The sequence below is a fragment of the Terrapene carolina genome, unplaced genomic scaffold (genome assembly GCF_002925995.2).
Source record: "Terrapene carolina triunguis isolate 2854851 unplaced genomic scaffold, T_m_triunguis-2.0 Scaffold95, whole genome shotgun sequence".
Taxonomy (NCBI): domain Eukaryota; kingdom Metazoa; phylum Chordata; order Testudines; family Emydidae; genus Terrapene; species Terrapene triunguis.
Window position 1 is genome coordinate 25,360,311 of NW_020664446.1, and position 20,904 is coordinate 25,381,214.

The window sequence follows — 20,904 nt, forward strand, 5'->3', positions numbered from 1 at the left end:
GTATAAATAGAGTTCAATATTTTCGTTACCTGAGGTTTTTCAGAACCCAAAGCAGTGATAACTTAACTATTTCTCTCCAGGTGATGTCAGGAATAAATCAATGGGAACACAGTGCTTCTGTCCGATAAAGGATTGATACAAGCAAGTATGCTCTTATAATTACTATTTATTAGATATTAAGTGCACACACACATTCTCAATAGGTTTCAGACATCCCAGATATAGTTACTCACAATCTGAGACGGTTTTGAGTGATAAGCAGTGGGGCTTCCAGGGGCCCTCTTTCCTTCCAGCTGATGGGTAGTTTAGATGTCAGCTCCTTGCCCAAAGAAAAGCTCCCTCGAATTGTATTTACTCCAAGGTATTTACTTTTACCTAATCTTTTATAGCTAACTCTAACAAAATACATAACCTGTAGTGACTCCTAGTGGGTCAGCATAATAACCTCTACTGGGTCACCAGATCTCCTAATTTCAGCAAACTACTCATTATCTCAAAACATTTCTAATATTTCTAGCCATAACAACAATATATCAGGGGCACCTAAAACCAAGGTTGCTATTCACTCACTCTCTTCCATAACTTTCTGTCCCATCCTCTCATTCTGATTAACAAACTGCAAGCATGCAGCTGTCTGACCTTGTCTCACAAAGGCCTAAGATTATTTCTCGCTATGTGATGTTTGGTTTTCAGCTGGCAGTGGCTGAACATACAAAATGCCTGACTGCGGTACTGTCGAGTTCTGGAGTACATGCAGGAATTCCAAATTCCAGGGTAATGCTTTCACTAGTGACTTTCATATTTTTGGTGCAAAATCCTGGCCCCATTGACTTCAGTGGGGTAAAGGTTTCATCTTGGATGTCAAAGTTTTGTTTCTACTCTCTCACAGTTCCCATTCTTCTCACTTATTCCTAGTTGTTCCTAGACATATAATGTCACTGCCTCAGATCCAGTGTCCAGTCACTATTATTGTTTCATTAAAAAAAAAAAAACCTGAAGCAGAGTTGAGATGCTTGAACACTTTAATTAAGCCAGGCTTCAGACAAGTCCTTTGGTCTCAATACAAAAATTGAGCATGTTATTTAAAACTTAAATTTGATAGACTTGACAAACGGTACAAAAACACTTCAAGCAAAGGATTGCTTGCTAGCTCAGCAAAATGTAAATATTTTTCTTGCTTTTCCCTTTTTTGTACAAAGACATGATGCTAATGCTTGATTTGACATGGAACGGGCTAGGCACTTACTGCTGATTTATTTTGTGCTTAAAACTAATTTCCCAATGTAATGGGATAGATCATGTACACAAATTGCAGAATATTTTTTTCAGAACAGGCAGTTGCAATCTTTTTTTTTGTAGGAGCTTGTAATTGTTTTAAATGTGTTTTTTGCTTTACATAAAGTTGACTAAAACAGAACAAGAGGCAATGCATAATGAACCTAAGATGAACACACACTCTTTATATTGGTACATCACTAAATTATCTGAAGTCACTTAGGCTTTCATGTAGAGCGGATGTTTCAGCTGCATGTTTGCTGGTCCTTCTGAATAGATTAGTGTGTACTGCTATTATTTCCCCACCACAGGGGAGTTACCTTTGGGTAATGTGACAGGACTCTCTTCTCTGCCCTTTAGACCACCTCAAACAGCCAAGCCATCTTCCAAGGTTTGTAAACACCATTGTGTCATTTATTAGGTCCCCTCCTAGTACAGCCTTGTGCAGCAACACAGAAGTGGGCATAAGCTTCCTCCTTAGCCCACTCTCTGGGATGGGAGTGGGAAAGGTGTCTCTATCTTGAGATCCTGTAGCCCCTGCCAGTCTCCCCCTGGCACTTTCTTCCTGTCTCCTAATTGTTCCCAGCGGATGAGTTGATTGTTCTTATTAGCTCATCAGCATCCTGCCTAATTAAGCTATTGAGTGCCTATGTCCCAGTCAAGCCCCTCTGGGGGAATAGCTAGTACCTAAGGGTAGAGCTACACAACAGTAAAACACTTGCAGGTGGCCTGGGTCAGCTGACTCAGGCTGCGGGGCTGTTTAGAGGTTTGGGCTGGAGCCATGAGATGGGAGGGTCCCAAACCCTGGGCTCCAGCCTGAGCCCAAATGTCTACATAGAAGTTTTTAGCCCTGTGGCTTGAGCCCTATAAGCCTGGGGCAGCTATGGCTGTGCCGCAGATCCTTTATCTGCAGATGTATTCTTAGCTGGTCCAGAACTCTGGTTGCTCTAGGCTCCTAGCACTCTGTCACGGGTAAGATGTTGCAGCATTGAGAGAAGCTGATTGATAGACACTAAAATGTCACCTAGAAGTAGCACCTGGTTAGAGTATTCCAACATAGTGGGGGTATGGTAATTAGGGATGGTAAGCTAATCCTCTTTAATGTTGATGGTCCTATTACTCTTATTTTACTTTCTCTTATCTGTGGGGATAGGTTATAAAATGTATCTTCCCAGCAGCCCCATGTGAGTACGCACTTGCTGTTTATACCCAAGCTCTTTCTGGGCCTGTGATTTATTTTAAAGATATATTTTTTCTATGCAACATTTCCAGGGCTTCTTCATCAATAGGAGAAAGCCTATGTCCCTCACTCTAACTTTTAAGAAAGGATCCCAATCTGTTTCCGAACATCCAAGTCCGCTCGTTACTTTTCACCTTGAGGTGTTTAGTTACTGCAGTGATGGGCACCAATATAAGAATCTAGATATATAGTCAGATTAGTTCTTGATATTGCCATGAGGGAGCAGCTATTTACATGTATATTTTGTCTTGCTACTATTTAACATATTTTTAAGAGTTAATGGGTGTTGGGCCTGAATAACTAAGGACAGAACTTGGTGCTGCTATATGTGTTATATATGTTTAAAGAGGAGTCTTGCCAGTGCATTATAATAAGTAAATCTATCATAAGGAGCAAAAGTACTTAGAATTTTAAGTAAGGATTTCTTTTAATCTTTCTAATTTTATGTATGTAGGTGCTACTCTGGGTAATTGGATTAAGACAGTCCCTGCCTTGGAGTGTACAATCTTTTTGTTGTGTTTGCACAATACCTAGTGCCTGGAAGCCCCACCCTTATTGTGCTATCAGAACACAATACATTAATGATACCCATTTTTTTGGGGGAGGGGTTAAGAAGCTAGTGGAAAAAATAGCTGGACACCCAATACACAGATATACTATGCATGCATTTGGGGCTAATCTGATGACAAATTCTTTTTCAGGTCAAAATCTTTTTATTTTCTGTTAGTCTTATCTGACACAGGCTCTTTCCCCTTCATCTTAAATTAGAGGAGCAAACAATTTTTATGCCTCAACAATCAGTTCCCATTATTTTAGTCTTTGATTTGCTCATTAATGTTCATGGCTTCTGTTCCCTGTAATGTATACTTATTGTTTTCCATAAATGATTCTGGTTGCTGTTGACTTTCTCAATATATTTTACATTTCCCCCCTGAATCTGATTTTCAGTATCCAGAAGTCTTCACTTTCATTGTGTGGCGTTGAGGCAGCAGAATTATCTTTAATTACTAATACAGCACTCTCCCCTAACTTTTATCCTCAGTGCTCAATAGGACTTTTTTTGTGTCTGCTTTCCCTACTCTCTGCCTATAGTTTCTTTAATTTGCTATGATAAACAGGAATAGAAAGTTCTTTTAAATAGCTCTAATGATATTTCAGCTGCAATTGTCAATTATGGTACCTGCTATTGTCTAATACTTTTTGGTACTATGTCTATATATTTCCCAGTTATTTAGAGGGTGTAATTCTCTCAGTGCAATGTAGTAAAATTCTAGATTTAAGATATGAAATAAGTGAAAATTTCATACATGAATGGTTTATATTTACATGTCATAGAAACACTTCAAGATATCTTAAGTAGTGCAGGACAAAACCAACCCTGTGTCAATAAGCATACCAAGCCTTGGCCATAAATGTTAGTCATGTATTTATCCTCTGAACCCTCCATACTATAAAGATTACTAGAATATAAGATTTTTTTTCAGGAATAGTTATACCACTATTGGAAGAGAATTAACTGTATTTTCTATAATGTACATGAGATATACAGTGGTCACTGTTAAAAGCCTGCCAATTGTGTAAGAACTTATCATGTCATTGAGGTATTTTGTAGTAACAGTAATTCATTTCCCAAGAACAGGAATACCTAGACAACGTTTCAAGTTTTTAATGGAACCACTGTATCATCCACCTTGAGCTTTGTGTATACCGTAACATGAAATGTCGTTTGACCATTTTAGCTGGAGTTTTCAAACAGGCCAAAGTGTGTGGGAGTCAGGTGCCTAACTTCTTACAAAATCATAGCCTTAATTATTGGCTAGTTTTGTGCTGCAGCAAACTTGAAAGATTCTTGACATATTTTAATGACCATGCCATTGGTGGATCTGGCCCTTTAAGAGGGCTAAGGCTATGAGACACTGTCCCTTGCCATACTGGCAGTGTCAGGGTTATGTGTCAGAAGATGCTCCCCTTCACTCCTATGAACAAGGCTTGTGCTCTGGAGTTGGGTTTTGTTGTGTGGGCCTTAATTCGCAGGAGATTAGGGGAGAGAATAGGGATTTTGAATGAGCTCTGTTAAAGGGACACTGGCACCTTTAAACTCATGTTTTTTTTTTTTTAAATTTTAGTTTTGAATTGATTTTGCATTGATGGTATCCCTTTAAGCAAAAGTGGTCAGTGTCTCAATGTTGTTAAAGATCAAGCTTCAGTCTTCCCTAAAGCTTAGAAGACTGTTTGTCTTAATCTGTTGGTAAAATGGAGTTGGGACGAGCAAAGGAAGGACTCTGCTTTGCACAGACTTCCTGTGGGACCTTGGGCAAGCCTCTCTGTGCCTCAGTTCCCCCTGTATAAAAAGGGGATTATACTTCCCTGTTTCACAGGGACATGTGAGATAAATACATTAACGATGGTGAGATGCACAGACACTATGATAATGGGGGTCATACACCTAGCTAAGATAGGTAATGAAAAGTTTAACTTGAGTACTGCACTTCTGGCCTCATCACAGTTCCTTACAACATGTCTGGGGACAGAGGACGTTCACCATACTCACTGTCCCTGTTTGTAAATCTAATGATTGACAATGAAAATTTCCCTTGCATATTTTTGATTTAACTCCAAGAACTACAGGTACAGTAGCTGAACTGCATCTGCCCTTTGAGAAAAATGCTGTAATTTTGTGTTATTTGGTAGCACTTTGCAACATGATTCAATTAAAAAAATAATTACACAAGCTGTTTTTAGTAGACTCTTCTTGTATCTGTTAAGCTATAAATCTTAATTTCCCTGAAGCAGGCTGGATATATTTGACACATATACAGTCATGACCAAAACAATGCTAATATCTGATGCTGCCTGAAGTCATTAGTATTCATAGAATTCTAAAGTCAGAATGAAGAACCTTTTAGTAAGCTATCTACTGGTAAGAACCACCCTATATCTGAGAAGGAATTGTTAGCACTTGTGTGGTGCTTTCTATTTTCAGTGTGCCTTAATTAATCCACACTACATCCTGTGTAGTAGGTATTATCCCCATTATGCATGTGGGGAAACTAAAGAGCTTATTGGGAATAATAAATAATATTCCAGCAGCTCTGAATGCGATGCATCTTTTCCCCATGCTGCTCCTCACACTTAGAACAGCCTCCGTCTTCCTCTGCATGAAGTACTTATTAAACTTATCTGCTCCCACTCTTGGGGAAACTGGAAAGTGGGGCTCAAGTTGAACCTTTCCTTTGATGCACTAGCTCATCACCACCAACTCACCACAGTTCCAGGAAGGGAGACTTAAAGGAGACAGTCCCTTTCCCTACAAGTAGGAGATACGGCAGCTGCTGGAACCTACCAGAAGGGAGTGTGAGGCTGTGAGAGCCAGCCAGGGAGATGGAGATCAGGAAAGGTCTGGATCAGTGAGAGAGAAGGGATGAATTGGGGAGCAGGTATACAGGGGAGCTGAGGCCTCCATACATTTTTGTTTTGTGTGGCACTTGTATTATCTTAGTGCCTAGGAAGTGCTTAATTTGTAATGAAAGAGGTGCTGGGGCTCAAGGAATTTTTTTACATTCATAACTGATCCAGCAAGTGTCAGAGATGTCAGGGCTATGAACTGCCAAGCCTAGAGTTGCAGGGCCTCAGCCCTGGCAAGCACTGGCCTAGGAGTCCTAGTCATGGACCAGGATCCAAGTGTGCTCAGTGCTGTACATACACAGAAAAAAAGATGATCCCTGTGGACAAATTGGAGAAAGTCCAGAGAAGAGCAACAAAAATGATTAAAGGTCTAGAAAACATGATCTGTGAGGGAAGATTGAAAAAACTGATTTTGTTTAGTCTGGAAAAGAGAAGACTGAGAGGGGACATAAGTTTTCAAGTACATAAAAGGTTGTTACAAGGAGGAGGGAGAAAAATTGTTCTTCTTAACCTCTCAGGATAGGACAAGACACAATAGGCTTAAATCGCAGCAAAGAAGGTTTAGGTTGGACATTAGGACAAACTTCCTAACTGTCAGGGTGGTTAAGCACTGGAATAAATTGCTAGGGAGGTTGTGGAATCTCCATCGTTGGAGATTTTTAAGAGCAGGTTAGACAAACACTTGTCAGGGATTGTCTAGATAACACTTAGTCCTGCCATGAGTGCGCGGGAGTGGACTAGATGACCTCTTGATGTCCCTTCCAGTCCTATGATTCAAGATTGACTCTTCATGCACACATCGGGGCATGGGCAGGGGGAGTTAAAAACTAGAAGAAAACCCCAAAACACAAAACCTCATGACTTTTAGCCCAATCAGATTTTTGAAGTCTTGGTGTTAGCACTACTGCTTACTGAAACACATGCTTACTGAAACACCATCTAATGAGAGATTGTAAATTAACATGCCATATGTGTAGAAAGAAACCATTTCAAAGTTAATGAGAGGAAAAGCCTTGTGTGGATGTTGAGTTGCTAATGAAGTGCATACAAATGGTTGAAGTCCTAAGGTAGTCAAAGAACTCTTCAGAAGTCATCCAAGCTGGCTGAGAACGTAAAGTCAAAGACAAGATGTAAAACTAATCCCACTGTAAAAGAAGAGGGAAAGGAAAGAATAAGAATGCTAGGTATTAGTTCACCCAATAAACTGGATACTATATTCCATCAGTAGTTGGACATTTCAGTGGAAGATAAGGTAGTCACTGTTAACATAGAAGGGTCAGTGTACAACCCAAATGTCCACACCAAGAAGATTGTTGTTTAAAAGATGCTGCTACTATGACAAAGGTCTTAGTGAGCATGTCTTAGAGCTTAACCATTAGTAAGAATGTGTGGGAAAGAAAACTGCTCAGGAGTTTAGAAATCCTTTGGCAAGACTGCCAGACTTCTAAAAGTGATGATAGAAGGAAACAAAAGAGGCCGTGTGGAAGGGAAGGAAAAAAAATATTTAAAATATTCTGAAGTCAACTGAACAAAAAGATATCTTAGTGCCATCCATATATTCACTGATCCTGATATGTACAGCACCAAAAGAAGTTCAAAGCAATATAATTATTCAAATATTTATTAAAAAAATTAGAGCTGGTCACACTTTTTTCAAATAAATTTTGGGTAAAGAATTAGATATTATGTAATTTACTGTCACATCATCATGTGACTATTTTGCATAAGCTAATTTACATACTGGCCCACCAACTCCAAATCCAATATCTGCTATTGGTCAGTGCCCATGCTGTACATTTTCTGTAAAGAAGCAGTAGTCTAGGGTAATCAGAAATGTCAGTTCAGTGCATTATCTAAGTACTAAATTTACTACTGATAAACTAATACCTTAGTGTTGACACAAACCTGAGGTTTATTTTCAAACCCATGAGACTGACTACTTCTCTAGCAATGATTTTACTTCTGTGTACACTAGATAATTGAAGTAGATTTTAACAATTTGTTTGGGGGAGGGTGGTGTTAGGGATGATATTGTGCTATAGGCTGACACTTAAATCGTACCATTATAAAATAACTTTATTCCACCTAAGTTAATTGGATGCTTCTGCCATTAGAGAACAACATATACATAAAAAAAGTCTATTATAAAAATTGTCAACTATTCCAAAATTGTTTTGGCTGGCAGAGATTCTCTCCGCTCTAGCTCAGTAATGCATTCAGTATCAAATGGCAAACTATGTCATGTTGAATTTCACAGGTCAGATCCTCCACAAAATTCCTATTTTTGCTATAGGAGAATAAAGATTAACATCTAACTTTCCCTTAGAGTGAGCTGCTGAATCTTGTTGATAGTACTGTTATATTTTATAGTTCTATCTCTGTGGCTAGCTTATAAATAGGGTCTGTAGATCCCTAATGTATCTAAAGGCAATGAGAACCCACGTTTAGTCAGTAATTAAGATGGACTAAATCACTTTTAGGATAAAACAAATGTTGAAGAAAGTGACTGTTGTACAGTGTACCACTTTCATATTTATATAGCTGTGATAGGAATACAAAAGCTGTAAATCACCTCTAAGTATCTGAAAGTCACACAGAGAGCTTTCATTCACAAGAAAACACGCTACCTTAATTGTATTCCTAGGCAACCATACATGCAATAAAGAAACATTTTACCTTGTTGATGAAATACACCTTGGGATGTACAGATAAGGTTGGGTTACACCTGTGAATATGTATGTATAAAAGAAAGGTCACCATTTTACAGGCAGCAATTCACAATTTTTTTCAATATTATTCTTGCAAACAAGTCTGAATAGCAGTGTGAAAATCAGTTTATTAAATTTATTCATATTCCAGTGTGTACATGAAATTTCAATTTGAAGGGTGCTGAAATACTTCAGAAGTACTCAGGAGACTGTTTTGTCAGGAAGGGAAGGAACAGCACTTAGCTCAGTCTCACTTTGCTTGGTTGTTTAGAAACATGTAGTTCACTATGGGAATGCTTAGAGGATTAGCATAGGAATTAGCTTAGTCACTGCCATAGTAATGCCAGCATAAGTAAAATTTATTACACAATACCTTTAGAAAATAATTTAGTTAAGTTTCACGGTCAGACAGCAATTATATGCAGGTTGAGCTTTTCAATGGAGCTGCATCAGTTTGCACCAGTTGAAGTCCAGGATGCTAAATTGGTTTACACCAGCTGAGGATCTGCCCCCCACATCTTGCTCATTGTGGAACACCTACACTGAAAGGGTATGGCTACACAGGAAAGAAAAACCCACAGCTGGCTCGTGCCAGCTGACTCGGGCTCGTGGGGCTCGGGCTACAGCTGTTTTATTTCTGTCCAGTCCGAATGGGTGTCTAGTTGCTGTGTAGACATACCCATCGAGGCCTGGGTTCTGCACAATAACACTATGTGATCATGTAATTTAATGCTTGTAGTGCGATGCATAGGCACACATGAAACCTAAATATTATTTTTGAGAGCTTCAATTCGAAACCTATTCTATTTGGGGTTCAATCCCTGCCTCTGCCGGAAAAGCTCTGTAAGGTAGAACTGGGTGACGTTTTTCAGAGAACGTTTTTTTCACTGAAAAAAATGCATATTGAAACATTTAGCAAGCTTGTGTCAAATTTGCTGAATTCTTTTTATTTGGGGTGGGAGGGGTAGTCAGTCAACTAAACAAATATTCTGAAGAAATAAAACATTTCATTTTGAAATGAAACACTTTGACTGTTTGTTTGGAAAGTTTTTTCATTTCAAACTTTACTTCAATTGTATCAAATATTTAAAAAGTCAAACCAAAGAACCCCCCTAAAAACAAAATTAAAGTGTTTCCTTGAACCTGAAGCAAGCTCTAGTGTGAGAATGCTAGAGAGGAAGGAATTGCCATGAGTTTCTCCTGGTGGAGATTTGTCCCTGATCGTTTGCTGGGAGGAGAATGGTTCCTCCTCCTCCCCCATCTGAAAGGCCATAAGACCTGCCCCCAAGCCCTGTGGATTCCCTGGTTTGGCAGGAGGCCAGTTCCACCTACGTGGAAGCTTTGTGTCCCTAGCATTTCTCCGTACCCTCCACTGTAGCCTTGACAACTCCCTGTTGCTGTCTTCCTTGGAAAGCCCTCAGTGGAATGTGCTTGGCCCACATCTCTCTATAGAACACATTCCCACATTGGTCTCCATCATAAGTGTGTGGTGCACAAGATTTTAACTCAAATGGGAAACAAACAACTCTTCTGACATCACTTCTTTCAGAGCTTTTAATCTAGCAACCCAAGTCTTTACCAAATTATTTTAACAAGAGTAACTTCCCTGCTTATTAAAAGCAAACTCTTAGTCACCTTATTTGACCTGAGGAAATTTCCATAGCCTAAACCATTGTAAGGGAAATGGAATCAGTAATAACAATGGCCTTTACTCTTCAACTTGGACTATTTATTTGTTTCATCTATTAAGTGTGGTCAGTACTTGTCGCTGTACAAATACATAAATTAACAGTCCTCACCCTGGAGGACTTAGCAACCCTCAAGAGGATGAAATGCCCTGATGATCCCAGAGAAAAGTCATTTTAGAGAGTTCATTCATATAAGCTGAATCACTCTATGTGAGTATTTTAGTAGAAGTGGGTTTTTAGGAGGGATTTGAGTAAGGAGAGGATAGCTGCTTGCGGCATTGGAATAGATGCATGATAAAAATTGGCACATAGACAGGACTGGGAAAAGGAAACAAGTGGTGAGCTGAGTCTGGCTGGTATTGTTGATGGAGCAGAGGAAGTGGAGGGGATGAGAGGAAAGCAGGTATGAGCTGGAGAGACTACTAGAATAAAACAGCTTTTGAGAATTTCTTCCAAACCTCTACTACCCTGCAAAACTCTGTCCTAGACAAGAGGCAAATCACACTAATTCTACCTCCATGACTTCCAACCTTTTTTCATATGCAGACCCCTAAAATTTTTTTGAATGGTGGTGCAGACCCCTTTGGAAATCTCAGGCATAGTCCGGGTACCCCTAGGGGTCTGTGGACCACAGGTTGAAAACCACTGTTCTACCTCAATGAATCTCACAACGCCTTCAGTGAGAGAAATACCATAGCTACCCACAGTCTAAGGGTTAAATATTATTGTGCCACCAAATAGTCACCCTATCTACAAGCTGGATCTGCCAAAGCCTAGCAAAGCCTAGAACATTAAACCTGCTGCCTTGGCAGGAGTGATCTGAAACGTATTGTGTTATCCAAGAACCAATCTATGCTCTTAAACTTGCAGGTAGGATGGTAGGTTTACCTATACTCCGCAAGCTGTCCCTAGCTGTGCTGATAAATCCAGCTCAATAAAGGAACAATGTCCCCATGATTAATACAGATCATTAACCTTGATACCATTAGAACCTTCTGGTTGCCAGTTGTGTTCAGAAACAGATCACTCATTTCTAATTTAAACCCAGGAAGTGGTTACCTAGTAAAGGGGATATTCAAAACTATTGTGGGGATGAATAACACTGAAAAATAGGTATTGATTTCTTTAGTACTCAGTTCCCTTTGGCTTCAGATTATTCAAGTAGGAGTGAGTGCCCACCATCCATCTTGTACTCATTTATCCAAACTAAAACAAGAATGATATATGAAGAAAATCTGATTGCATATTTCTCTTGTGTGGTAATATACTTGTTTAATGATTATGGACACCCAAATGAGGTGAAGAAAGGGACCAGTTCTCCCACTTGCATATGAGGGGTCTTGGTAAGCCCCATGCTAGTGCAGTAGAAAGGAAAACCGCTACAGATATTTGTTGTGGAAGTTGCGTAATAGTAAATGTTTTATTTGATTTCTGCTTTGCAGAGTTTGCTTAGCTTGTCTGCACATGAACTGAGTTCACTTATTGATGTTTGGGGTATGTGTGGTGTTAGTCAGATAAAATACTGTATGACTATTACTAGGTAAACTCTAGGTGTGTCCTGGCATACAGTGCTCTCATCTGCAAATCCTTCATTAAAAAGGATGCCTACTGGGTTTTACCATGGTTGCTTTCTGATGGAAACTTTAGAAATTAATTTGAAAAGCAGTTAAAAATATCTTGAGTACTGACAAAATACAAACAAAGTAGGACTTTCTTTAGTGTGTTACATAAAGCCACAGAATGTAAGCAGGCAGAAAAATTAATGGTGCAATATGAAAATGGGAGAATGAACACGTGTTGAGAAAAATTGCAAAAAACGGAACCTTGTTTAACTGATGTTTGATATTGTTTTGAGAAAAAGAAGTTGGTCCAGTGAAATAATACTTGAGCTACCCCTGTGTAAACACTTACCCCATGTTTGGAAGAGCTATTAGGCACCTGTCAGAGCAATTAACTTGTAAAGTAATTTCCATATAATTGCAAATGTTTCTGGCTTTTTGCAACAAAGCTAGTATAAATTAATATGCCACTGATCTTTCTTATGTATTCACAAAGCACACTTTTAATCTACAATTAAAATGTATACACATGCATTAATTTGAGTTAAGATTCCCATGCCAGCTAATAAGAAGGTGTATATAAAATCCAGAGTTCATGTTAGGAGATGAAAATTGGTATGCTGGCAAAAAAATAAAAGTACATAGACTACTTAAATTGTTTTTTGGTTAAGAAACCTGTGGCCAGTTAGGACATTACACATGTCATTATGTTGCACACCTGGCCACTTAGAACTTTGTGACAATGAGGTCAGGGCAGGAGAACCCAATTCTTTTAATTTCTAAAGCACAGGCGCCTACCATTTGAGCTAAAGGAGAATCATAGAATCATACAATCATTTATGTATGATAATCACTTAAGCTATTATGTTCCCTACCCCCCAATCTTCTCCAGACTAAACAAGCCCAATTTTAAAAATTTTCCCTCATACGTCATGTTTTCTAAACTTTTAATCATTTTTGTTGATCTTCTCTGGACTTCTTCAGTTTGTCCACATCTTTCGTGAAATGTGGCACCCAGAACTGGACACAATACCCCAGTTGAGGCCTGAAGGAGAGCAGAAGAATTACTTCTCATGTCTTGCTTACAACACTCCTGCTAATACATCCCAGAATGATGTTTACTTTTTTTGCAACAGCATTACACTGTTGACTCCTATTTACCTTGTGATCTGCTATGCCCCGGATCCCTTTGTGCAGTATTCCTTCCTAGGCAGTCATTTCCCATTTTCTATGTGTGCAACTGATCCTAAGTGGAGTACTTTTCATTTGTCCTTATTGAATTTCATCCTATTTACTTCAGATAGGTTCACCAAATGGCAAGTGTGAAAAATTGGGACAGGGAGTGGGTGCAATAGGCACCTATATAAGACAAAGCCCCTGATATCGGGACTGTCCCTATAAAATTGGGACATTTGGTCACCCTAACTTCAGACCACTTCTCCAGTTTTTCCAGATCATGTTTGAATTTTAATCCTATCCTCCAAAGCACTTGCAACCCCTCCCAGCTTGGTATTGTCCGCAAATGTTGTAAGTGTACTCTATACCATTCTCTAAATCATTTATGTCTCTAGATAGTTTAATCTTATTGTATGCCTTGGGCTTTCTAATTTGGTCTCTATGTACTTGTGTTATTTGTTTATATTCATTCTCCTGGGTAAGCCAGGGTGGTTTCTTGCCATGTTTCCTATCTTTCCTATGAAGTGGGATAGTTTGCTCTTGTGCCCTTAATAATGTCTCTTTGAAAAACTCCGATTGCTATTAGTAAGAGAAGGCCCATGACACACAGCTGAGCAACTTTCATTCTATCCAGTAGGGGCCAGTGGTACGCTAGCCAATCTAATACAGTATTGTTAATTGGGTGAACTCATGCCTAGTGGCATAGTTGGTGTGCTTTGCACTACTATGTGAGAGAGCTGCGATAAGATTTTAAAAAACAGGACCCTAAATTAGGGTCCTAAATCCATATTTTGAAGCCTAACTAAAGGGCCAGAGTTTCCAAAGTTCTTTGCACCTAGCAGCTCTCCCACTGATTTCAGTCCCCATAAGCACCTCCTTTACTATTAAGTTTTTTTGCAGTTGTGTTATAACATAAATCTGTCTGCCTCACTCATGGTTTCTTGCCCCATGTGATGCATGTTAGGTGCCCAGTACGTCCCTTATTGGGGTGATTCTAAAGGGTCCTCTCATCAATTGCTCAAATGTCCTCTCATCAATTGCTCACATGGTGATAGTAATATCCCTAATTGTTCTTGAGAAAGAGACCACCTCATATTTTCTGGGGTCAGGGGTGGCAGGTTTGTATAATTTTTGGTGGCGGCCAGAACAGGTCCAAGTCCCACACCTGCCTTGTAAGCCGATATATATTTTTTAAAATAATGTAAAAATGTGAGGGCTCTGGGGTGGGGTTGGTGATGAGGGGTTTGGGGTGTGGGAGAGGCTCAGGGGTGAGGGTTGCGGGGTGGGGCTGGGGATGAGGGGTTCACGATGCAGGAGGGGGATCAGGGCTGGGGCAGAGGGTTAGAGTGTGGGGGGATGAGGGCTCTGGCTGGGGGTGAGGAGTTTGGGGTGCAGGCAGGCTGCCCCAGGGCTGGGGCCAGAGAGGACCCCCCCAGCCCTCTTCCCCCCTGGCAGCACACTCACCTCGCACAACTGTCACTGCACATGCTCCTAGGGCCCCTCTCAGGTCTAGGAAGCCCCTCACCTCCCCTGTGGTGGGTGCTGGAGGGGGGGCTGCCATCACATGTGCACCTCCTCCCCTGCTGCTGCCCCTTACTGTAGCCTCACTGGGGGTGGGGGGTGGGGTTGCCCCTTGCCCAGCGTGGGGAAGGAGCGGTGACTGAGGGCAGGCTGGGGGTGTCCCTGTGCTGGTGGAGGGTCCTGCTGGAAAAGGGAAGGGCACTAGTGGATGGGGGGCACTACGACTCTGCAGCAGCAGTTGATGCCGGGAGCCAACAGAGCGGAGCACAGTGGAACTGCAGGGGGCAGCCACCGGTTTGAGATAGGGATGCTCCGAGGGCCGGAGGAGGCGTGTGGGGGCAGCAAGTGGGGGCTGAGGGAGGCGCGCGAGGGTGGCAGGCGGAGCTGGGGGTGAGACCCGGCCCCAAACATTGGTGGAGCCAGGCCCCCAGGCCCTGAATATTTCTGGAGCCCAGGCGCCACGGGCCCATATAACTCACCACCCCTGCCTGGGGTGATGGAGAGGAAGTGCATGAGTAATGACCTGAGCCATCAGGGTGGACTGCTCCTTCATGATAGCCTGGGTAGGCATAGCACCCTCCTTGTCACGCTCATACTTTAGTTCCTTCTGTGTAGTTGACACACTGGGGAGTCTAGTTCCTCCATTGATTATGGTCACTTGTGAGTTGTGATACTACTTCCCAGGTGATGCCAGCACATTCAATCTCCTCTATCACTGTCTTCAGCCAGTTCTTCCTTGGCCTTCCTTGCTTTCTCCTTTGTTCCTGAGGTACCCAATTAAATGCTTGCTACCATATCTCCCATCTTCCACATGGTGTACATGTCCCAACCACCTGAACCGCCTTTTTTTTTTTTTTTTACTGTATTTTCCAACGTGTCCTGCTCTGTCAACTCCCTTACTCTGACATTTGTTTTCTTTCCATGAAATATGCAGCATCTTCCTCCACCATCTGGGGTGAGTAGGTGCCAATCTCTCTTTTTATTAATCACTGGCATCAGCCAAGTCTTTCATTTCTAGCGTAACCTGTGCTAGTTTCCCCCATATTATACAAAGTACATATATTCCATGTGCCTACTATTGTTACAGATTTGGTCAGCAGGATTCGATGTCTTGAGATCTCAGCTTCCTTTTGCCTTTCACTGAGATCTACCATACTTGTGTTTTGAGCTCCACCTGCACCTCCCTTTCTCAAGATTTCATTTAAATGACCTGTTTCTCTTGCAGTAAAGTTTTATGTGAGTAGGTTGCAAACCCAACTTCAGAACCCTCCTCTTTTATCCAGGCTTGAGACCGGTATCGTTGCTAGTAATGGAGAGGGAATATTTCTGGAAAGGGAGGGAGTGGGCAGTCCAGGAAAACCACAGAAATGCAGTGCTACATGTTTTCCTTCGCCATTCTCCTGTTGTGGGCAGATGTAGGTGGTGCCCAGCGAAGTGTCACATAAGTGCATTCCTGATAGACCTGAGGCAGTCTATATGAAGGAGGTCACTCATTGCGGACCTGTCATTAGAGGGATACTTCCTAGTAAAATGAGGACAAACTTGAAGACGTCTATGAGGTCAGGGACTTCCATCCATGCAGTGGATGGAGGCAATAAGAGGAATCACCAGAGTGGTTGATGTGAAGAGGTAAGAGATTCATTCCCCAGGTGTAGTGTGAAAAATTAATCCATTACTGATAATACTCATGTTGAAGGGAAAGCAGTTCAAAGCTTTTGACACAAAGGAGTGGGGCAAGGGATCCCAACATCATCATCAAGTGAATACTGCTGTATTTAAAAATAACGTGTCATTGTTCTGTAGTGTGTAAATGAGGTATCGGAGAAGAATGATGAAAAGATTACTTTAGAGATCTCGTGCTCACATTTACAAACTTCACTTAGAGGATTAACATGAGACCTGTGAATTGGGTTAGTCGAAGGAATGGCTAGCAGTTTGGGAAAACAAGAGACAGTAAAGTAACAAACTAATATTACTGTATATTAAGAACTGCAGTGTGTTGTATTGCTTTACTGCACAAAAAAGTGCCTTTCTCTTAATATGCACTATGATAAGGGATGGTAATAAGAGGAATGATTGTAACAAGTCAGAGTAGAAAAATAATTATAGATTTTTTTTTTTCTCGCTCTCTCCACTGAATTAATGAAGTTTAAAGTGTCTCTCTGAAAACTGTGCTCTTAGGATGAATGCTATCAACATTTTCAAGAGACCTGCAGTAAAGTGAACACCATATACGTGCCTCAAAACTCAGGTTAATATTTTCTGCAGCTAATTTCTCAGTCTAAATAATAAATGGCAAAACTTTGCTATGGGCTTTACCTGCTCAGTCTTATGCTAGGCTAAATTTAGTACAAATTTGGAAGTAAATTTCTTTGATTTTCCACAGTTGCCAGTTCTCTTTGTTCCTTTGGAAAGCTTAAAATGTTTCTATCTCACTGTTGGGTTAAGCTTGTACAATTTAAAAATATTGTACTCCCAAGCCCTTGGCTAAAACTCTGATTGTGGATTTATGAGATAACCAGCCATTCAAATTAATTAGTTCTGTTTCATCATTTAAAACAAAATACCTTGGGGTTGGGAAAATAATAGTTTTCAGTACTTGGACAAATTCCCATTCTCACATCTTTTGCCTGCCTGACAGATAAAAGATACAGTAGTAGTGCCTTGTATTACTTTTTGCAATAAAATCATCTCCCTTGTACCATATTATGCTTTGTTATACATACCCTTGATTTTTACAACCATATATTCTTTCTCACTGACATATATAATCAGTCCTTTTATACTCTGAGGATCAAATAAAAATCACTGAATTTACCATTAATATAGTCAATCTGATTTTAGCAATATTTTGAATACTGTGCCATCACTTGTCATGATTTTCATAATTACCTGTTAAAGTTTCTGTTTACTTGTCCTAAGTTATAGGAAACACAGTAGCCACCGGACCAGCTGCTTCTGCTAAATTTGTGTGGGCTAATCAATTTGAATAAAATAAGATCCAACTAGAACTTTCCCCACACTTCAAGATTTATCGTACGTGAAATTTGGAAAAGTCTGACTAGTCTTTCTCCCTGTCCCCATTGCTGTGTTTCATGTTTCCTGGTTATAGGTGAAGTCAGAAGCAGAATTGCGAAAACACTAGACCATGTTAAAGGCTGCTCTTCTGATATTTTTGAATTGCCTGGAAACGGGAAATGCCAGGAATGTCACGAATCTGTTCTTGTGCTTGAACTGATTCTCATCATCTTTTATAGTTCCTTTCACTGAGATCTATTTGGATTACCAGCTGCTCATTTACATCTTTCACCTTCATAGAATCGTAGGACTGGAAGGGACCTCGAGAAGTCATCTAGTCCTGTCCCCTGCATTCATGACAGGGCTAAGAATTATCTAGACCATCCCCGACAAGTGTTTGTGTAATCTGCTCTTAAAAATCTCCAACGATGGAGATTCAACAACTTCCTAGGTAATTTCTTCCAGTGCTTAACCACCCTGACAGTTAGGAAGTTTTTCCTTATGTCCAACCTAAACTCCCTTGCTGCAATTTATGCCAATTGCTTCTTGTCCTATCCTTAGAGGTTAAAGAGAACAATTTTTCTCCCTTCTCCTTGTAACAACCTTTTATATACTTGAAAACTGTTATCATGTCCCCTCTCAGTCTTCTCTTCTCCAGAATAAACAAACCCAATTTTATCTCAGCATGGGCAAGAGCTTCTTTATCAAAACCACAGATACTTAAAAAGAAAAGGTAATGTGTTTTTCTCCTATTGTTCTCTCCCTGCAGCTTCAGTGCAGATGAAGATGATGGTGATGACTTTATTTTAAAGGCGCTTTACAGAAGGACATGGTCCCTCTCTAGTATGTAGAGTGGTGTTGGGCAAAAGCTTTTCCTCTTCACTGCTTGCTTTCCAGCAAGTTGCTTCTGAAGGAATAACTCAGTAGCAACTTCTTAGCTCCCTCAAACACAGCAGCTGTGGTTCTGGGTGGATACTATTAACTGGGCAATGCAAAAGCAGGAGGAGATGTCTTATTCCTCCTCATCGTAGTGTGACTGCCAACCTAGCCCATAGCAAATATTAGAGATTCACTTCTTGTGGGATCACTGAAGAAGTGAGTTTTCAGGGAGGATTTAAATGAGGAGGAAGCACTCCTTGCAGAGGAGCCAACATGAAAATGGAGTGGAGAATGGGAATGCTTTTGTCTCTGGTAAGAGATCTTTTTAATATAGTCTATGCTTTATGTTCGGCTCTTCTGTTTAGCTCTCTTCATAATTAATAGCTCTTAATCTCTCAAGAAACCTTTTGTTCAGTGGTTACTAATAAGTCAGTGTCCAAATCTCAGCTTTTCTTTCACTCTTGATACAAAAACATGTTTGTTCATGCAAACTCCTGCCAACCACCCCTATCTCAGTTCTGGTTGGACAGCTTGTGTAAATCACTAGCAGAGTGTGAATTTAAGATTTTCATAATGAAACGTTAATGAATATTCTTTAGGCTGAAAATTGATCAATGACTTGAAATTAAAAATTCTACTTTGAATTTGCTTTCACTCAGTGTTCAAGTACGGGAACATACCATTTTTTCTTCACAAATATTAGATATTAGGGTTCTCAGGTTTCACTATTTACAGAAAATGCACAGTAAAGGGCTGCAAACACTGTCAAACTGAAATTCACTTTTAAATATGAATAAAAGTTCCTGGGCTTTTCCACCACTATTTGCCAGCATCACTGCTATAGGATCAAGAAGACCATTGCCTTTTTTCACTCCCAAAATCCCACACAAATCAAAAAGAAGGTAAAGAGATTTGTGAGACTAAAACAAATACTACATTGCAGACTTTCTTCCTAATTGTTTGCCTTCCAGACCTGCCAAGTAGACAGCATATTCTTCACATGAGCAAGTTCATGCTACCAGTTACCCACCTGTAAGTACACTTTGTTCAGAAACACCCCCAGATCTTGCATATGAAGATAAGTGCTATTGTCACCTAATCACCCTTCATAGGCTTGGTCTTTGACCCATTACTCATTTTTTCTCCTGATTCGGGGTCTGTGGACCAAAATTAGACCTCACATAAACAGCCAGGAAACTTCAATGGTGCTGCGCTTACTTACACCAAGTTGGAGTTTGTCCCTGGTTAGGTAAGGGCAGAGAAGACTATTTCAGGAAGGTAGCCAAGTGCAGTCCCAAAAAGGTGGAGTGTGGTAGGAAATGCTCCTTTTGCTTGTACGCAACTTCCATTTGATTGTACTCAAAGCTCCTTCAAAACATTTTTATTTGTATAACTTTAGCTGGGTTTTTGTAGCCGTTGGAAGCAAAAGAATAAAATATTTTATTTGGGCAGCATCTTCCTCTTTGCACTCCTCTTTTTGTGTCAGATAGGATAAGAAGATACAGCACTCCAAATTCCAGTAGTGGTTGCATAGTTCCTGTACTAAAGATGGAAATCCAGGAAAATACTGTTCAATGGAAAGTCCTGTTCAGAAGTTCTTACTTTGAAAAACGAAACAAACAAATGTGGCTTTTACTTAGTTCCCTGCCCCCCACATATAAATGTACTATTGCTCTTATTAGGACGTTGACCAAATATAGCCTATAGTGGTGTACCAATGTCTTTAAAATGGTCTTGTACTTGTAGTAGTCAAACATTTTCCATTAGCAAACATTGTATTTAACAAACTGTTTTTGTGGAAGGGGAAGCTTCAATTTATTGATACTTGTCTTGAAACCATGGATTTTTCATCATCCCACAGGGGCTCTCTTCTATAGCTTTTATCTTTGAGTGAGGTCAGAGGTTATGATTTTCTGAGCTCTGGAAAGATGTACATGGGGGAGTCTCTGATCTTGGGTACACTTAGGAAATACTGGCAAGTTAGCAAATGTATTTGCAAGGATGGAAGACTTAGAAGGAGAGAATCACTACAAAGTCATACTTGCAAAACAGTGTCACAGTTCAGGGCAATGGCACCTGTATTTTCCCTCAGTGGTCCAGTAAGGGCACCCACTCACAGGCTTCCAGCTCTCCAGTATGAAGACACGTGTCTCTCTCCCTTCTGACTGGGGTATTTCCAGGATGTACAGTTCCCTGCCTTCACTATGTATTTCCCAGCAAAGACAGTTGATCTAAACAGACCTGCTTGCTTTTTCTTCCGAGACTGATAAGAGTGATTAGCTACAGATATGTTACCACACAGTTTTCTAAGGAAACCTACTTTATTCTTAAGGTAAAAAGCATCACAGGGAACATAAGAACCTACATGCATCCTAATAAGCATACCTGAATTCGTGCCTATTCTAGCATGGGTTCTGGCAAGATAAGTCTGTCAT